At 40.0% G+C, this 5,838-nt stretch overlaps 1 pseudogene; it reads left to right on the forward strand.

The window, feature by feature from the left end:
* Window positions 1-68: 68 nt before the first annotated feature.
* On the forward strand, window positions 69-1,047 carry LOC115271306 (annotated as a pseudogene).
* Window positions 1,048-5,838: the final 4,791 nt, after the last annotated feature.

The raw sequence follows: 5,838 nt of genomic DNA on the forward strand, positions 1-5,838 counted from the left end.
TTTGATTTTTTTTTTTTTTGCCTTAACACTAAGACCATCCATCATTCCCATGCATAGAATTTCACAAAATGAAATCACTTTCATTTAACCCCTTGCAGGAGAGCTCCTCTTCAAGCAGAGAAATGGACAATGGGACAGTGGTGACCAAAGTCAACCTTACAGGACTTTTCAATTGCCCAGCCATTCGCTTCTCCCTTTTTGTTGCCTTTCCGTTGATCTACTTGATAACCCTCTCTGGCAATGGCCTCATCTTCATAGCCATAGGGACTGAGGCTAAGCTGCACAACGCCTTGTACTTCTTCCTCAGCAACCTCTCCTTGTTAGACATCTGCTACCCCACTGCTACCATGCTCAAAGTGTGGAAAAACGTCTTGTCAGAGAGCAACACAATTTCCTTCACTGGCTGCTGTTGCAGCTCTCTGTCCTGGTGTCTCTTGCAGGAACGGAGGTTTTCCTCTTGGCAGTGATGGCCTATGATTGGTACGTGGCCGTGTGTAACCCTTTGCTGTGTGCGGTCATTATGAACAAGAGACTCTGCATTCTGATGATGGCCGGGACATGAGTCACTGGGTTCCTCGCTCCCTGCTGCATACAGTGCTTACCTTCTCCCTGTCTTTCTGCCACTCCAATAAAGTCAACCAATATTACTGTGACGTTCCCCCAGTGCTGGCTTTATCCTGCGCTTCCACGTACCTCACAGAGATGGTGGCCCTTATCGTAGGGGGAATATTCAGCGTGGGGGCCTTTCTAGTCACCCTGTTCTCCTACATCCAGATCACCTTGGCCATTCTGAAGATCCAGTCGGCTGAAGGCAACTGCAAGGCCTTCTCCACCTGCACCTCACACCTCGCAGTGGTGTGTCTGTTCTATGGCATGACCATCTTCACCTACATATGCCGCTCGTCAAACCACTCACCAGATCGGGACAGGCTGGTGGCCATGCTGTATGGGGTCCTCACCCCCATGCTGCACCCCATTATCTACACGCTGCGGAACGCGGAAATGAAAGGGGCCTTGAGGAGAGTGATGGGTCATAAATGTCACTAACATCAGGAAATAGGCATTTGGGGTAGCCCATTGTAGCCTCTTTGCTGACCTTCACTGGGGGCCTGGTCAGCCATCGGAATGAGATTTTCAAAGCCACCAAAGGCTTTTGGATGTGCAGTTCCCATTATGTGTGATGGAAATTGTGCCTCCAAATCCCTTAGGCAACTCTGAAAATCTCAGCCTGGGGTTCCCAGTTCCACTGAAGTCACAGGGTTACTGGAGTTCTCACTCAGGGCCTGATTCTGCGATCCCTATGGGGCCTGATTCCCCACTGTTCTACTCCAGTGCTAAGTCTATATGACTTCACTGAACATTGATGGAGTTACACAGCACAAAGTGGAATAAACCAGTGGTAATTCAGGCACATTAGGTAGAGACTTAACACTGCGATTTTCAAAGGGGTTTAAAGGAATTAAATGATGAACCCCATTAACTTTTAATGGGAATTGGACTCCTGACTCCCTTTGGCCCCTTTGAAAATCCAAACTTCACTAAAAAATACTCCCATAGATTTAAATAGCACTTCGGAGAGCAAGGCCCTAGTCCTGCATTTTAACCTCCATGGGGCGCCATGCAGGAGCAGGATGCAGCAGAGCAGCTCATGAGATCTAACACACTCCCCAGTCTGAATAAGGGTTGTAGAAAATAGGTCGTCATTTTGAGCTGAGTCCTTATTCCAGCACAACGTTGACTTTCATGAGCATTGAGGGAGTCAAACATCTTATGATTAGTTCTCATTAGTTTTGAACCTCAATTAGTAGAGTCACAGTGAATCAAAGTAGGTTTTTTTAATTAGCAATATGTAAAAAGTCATGGCAACAATAGATCAGTCATTCTAATTTCCTACACATGGGTTAAGGAGGTACTTTCAGTTTAAATGGTGCTTTGTGTGAGCACCTTTAACTGGTTGGAGGTATTTTTGATCAACAATGTCTATTGGATTTTTTGAATTCATGAGATAATATATGCTAACCTAATTCTCTGCAGTAGAGCTGGCCACAAAATTTCCAACCAAAAAATTTGCAAAGGAAAATAGGGTTTAATCAAAAAGTATTTTACCTTTTTTTTTCCCCCAGGAGAAAAATATTGTGTTGAAAGTCTGGAAAAGAAACAATTTCAGTGAAAATGAAATATTTCTGCAAATAAAATAATCTCAACACTTGTTGGTGTTTCTGAAATTATTTGTTTCAAAACTGTGGGATTTTCTGCACTTCCTGTCTGTTTTCCAACTTGCAAAAGTGACCTAAGTAAGTTGAGCACATAAATAGCACTTTCACTTTTCCCAACTGGAAATTTTTGGGAAATGGTAAGAAAGTGTGAGAAGGAGGGTGACAAAAAATCTTTCCCACGTTTTCAAAATTTCCCATACTGTAATTTCCTGGTGGAATTTGTCAAATGGGAATTTTTCCTGTAAAAATTGTCATGGCAAAAATCCTAGTTTTCCAACTAGATGTAATAATCACAGATGTAGATCCTAGTGTACATTGTCCTTTGACTTCAGTAGAGTTCCACTGTCTTACACCACAGTGCTTCATGTCTGCTTGTCAAAGCGATGTTTTTGCTTTAACATAAGGTCCAAAATTCTACCTATTGGCACACACCTTCAATTTGTTTGTAATTTTGTTTTTTAAAACATCAAAAATAAAGACAATGATATGGCTTGACTTCCTTCTGTATTTTAAATGGAGCTTATTTTGCAAATAATTACATCCATTGACAGCTCTCACATCTATTTCTACAGACATTAGTGAATGAAACTTTCCAAGCTCCTCTGATGTACACAATGGATCTGGTAAGAAAATGAGGGTGGAAAATCACTAAAATGTTAATGATTTCCACCCTCACCCTGTTTCTAATCCAAACCTTATTTGACCAATATTTTCCAACCATCTCTATTACACCTTAGTGTAATGCAAAGATGTGACTATGAAGAACATTCTAGACATGGATAATTAACTGAGTCAGACAAACCAGATTATTAGGGCTGGTCAAAAATTTTCCATCAAAACTTTTTTCAGAGAATTGGGAGTTTGATTAAATGAAATTTTTCATGGAAAGTATATGCTTCCCTTGCAAATTATTGATTTTTCATCAGAAACTGAAACCCCCAAAACAAAAAAACAAATTTTGGAGGGTGGTCGTTTTTGTCTGAAAATGTTTTAGTTTTTGGCCAAAAATTGTTCAGTTTTCAGCTGAAATATTTTAGATTTTGATTGTTGAAAATAATTGGCTTGGGCGGTATCCATTTTTTTTTTTTTTGACAAAAACTCAAAATTTTCCCTGTGGAAAAAAACAAAAACATGTTCCGACCCGCTGTATAGATTTTTTGTTTGTCAAAACCTGTTGTGACATACTGAGTAATGAGAGGTTGATATTGGGTGATTGTTCTGTATTTCCAAAGTCCCATATATAATATTCCATTATTTTCTTCTATCATTCCATCCTTTGCACGCAGAAGGCTGAGATTTTTCAGAGGCCCCTAAAAAATTTTGATGCCTCAATTCCCATCAGTTTTGAGAACTGGGCTTCTAAATTCCTTAGGCAGCTTCAAGAATTTCAATCATTGACTTCTCCACATTTATGCCGGTATTGCTGAGTCCACAGTTAAAGTGGAACACCTTTTGTGTGTAGAAAAGGCCTTCTCCACATAGGGATTTGCAGCCATTTAACTGAATCAGAATTTGTCTACATGGAGAGTTGCACTGGATTGGAAATTCAATCTGATTTATTTCAAGCAATGCAAACCCCATTTGTCGACACTCTTATTTTCTTTTAAGAGTGACTTGTTTTGGTTTAGTTTAAGTCAATTAGGAACAAATTTAAGCTAAAAAAATGAAAAGTGTTCAGAAAAGAGCTATGAGACTATTTAAAGGTCCAGAAAACCTGCCTTAGAGTGAGAGATTTAAGAAGCTCCATGTATTTAGTTTATCCAAGAGAAGGTTAAGAGTAGAGCTGGTCAGGAATTTTTCTGAAAAACTTTTTTCCGGTTGTAAAATGCCGACTCGTCAAAATCAAAACTTTTCACTGAAACGTATCAGTTCTGATGATAATGTTTCTCACACTGCAAACAAGAACCTAGAGTAGCCAATGGTGGTTAGGGCCATCACAAGGGATGTTGGTGATGCTGGTTCAAGTTCTTACCATAAGGAATTTTTTTTTTAACAATGAGCACAATTAATTATTGGAACAACTTATCTAGAGATGTGGTGAATTCTCCATAGCTTGGAGTCTTTAAATCAAGACTGATTTCTTGTCTTTCTAAAAGATATGTTCTAGCTCATACAAAATTGATACAGGAATCACTAGTTCTTTGCCCTGTGTTCTTCAGGAGGTCAGAGTTGATTTACTAATGGGCCCTTCTGGCCTTACAATCTATGAATTTATGAATAAGCCACTCATAGCCTGCAATAAGTGTGTCCACACTGGGGTTTGCACCAGTTAAACTAAACTGGTTTAATTAAAATGGTGCACATTTGTGTGTAGAGAAGGCCTCAGTTTAAAAACTGCAATTTAAGTTAAACCCAGTGCTATTTCTGTGTGTGGAAAAGGCTTGGAAAAGAAACAAAGAGAACATGTGAGTTCTTAAAAAACATTTGACGTCAATACAACGAGGAATGATTCTTTCCAGATGCCATGAGATATAAAGATGATTTAATGAGCCCATCTGAGATCCAAAGCTCTGAGCGATTCAGGGTCTCTGTCCTCAAATGTCATGATTTCAAGTATAAAGAGCAAACCCTGAAAACCACACATGTTGTCATAACATGATTCATCTGCACACCAGAGTGTCAGACTTCTATCTCTCCCACAGGAGAGACAACTGTTTGGTAACAGTAGCCTCCAATAGGGCTGGAATACATTTTAATTCTTGTACCTGGAACTAGCTCTGATTTCAATTGGATCTATTTGTTCAATGGAATTAGATCTCATAAAAGATTGGTTACTGGTATTCATACCTGAATTGTTCTCCTTTTTATCTATTTTTCTATCTTTGAATAAAATAGGAGAGGAAAGTGACTCAATGATGCCAAAACCCTGAAACCTGCCTGGGATTGATCAGGTAAGTGCATGTTATTTATATTATATTGCACTATGTGAGATATGCAAGAAGGAAATTATTGCAAAAGTGACAATATTAAAATGTTGCCATTTTCTGAAGTGGTCTAGAATTTGGGGTTTCTTGCATTTTGTGTGCCCAACTTTAGACCAGTGTCAAGGTGGAGTAACTCCATTGGCTTCTTTCTAGAATCTGACCTGAAATTGTCTAATCGAGGAACCAATGCAAAATATGAATCTATAGACGATTTACTGAATTATAATGGACTCTAATTCTGATCTTAATTTCACCAGTTTTACATTAGTATAACTTCATTTTTACATCACGTCAACACCTTCCTCTCTGACCTCCTAGACACACACACTGACCCCCTTCAGTCCCCACAAAATGCTGCTGCTAACTCCTCTTTCTTTCCCATCACTTTGATCATGTAATTCTCTTTTTAATCCTTCTGTTGGCTTTCCAACCAATATTGTATCACATTTAAGCTTCTCGTCACTATCTGCAAAGCTCTACACAGCTCTGCCTCTCCTTACTGATCTTCTCTTTGTCAAGCCTCCCGCCCCCTCCACTAATGCATCCAGCCTCACTCTCCCTCTTGTCAGATTCTCACCCAGTCACCTCCGTGCCATCTTCCATGCAGCCACCTATTCATAGTCCAGCCTCCCTGAGCTATTCCTACCCTCTCCACCAGGGCCGGCTCTGGCTTTTTTGCCGCCCCAGGCAAAAAAGCC

The sequence above is a fragment of the Terrapene carolina genome, unplaced genomic scaffold, assembly GCF_002925995.2.
Source record: "Terrapene carolina triunguis isolate 2854851 unplaced genomic scaffold, T_m_triunguis-2.0 Scaffold364, whole genome shotgun sequence".
Lineage (NCBI taxonomy): Eukaryota > Metazoa > Chordata > Testudines > Emydidae > Terrapene > Terrapene triunguis.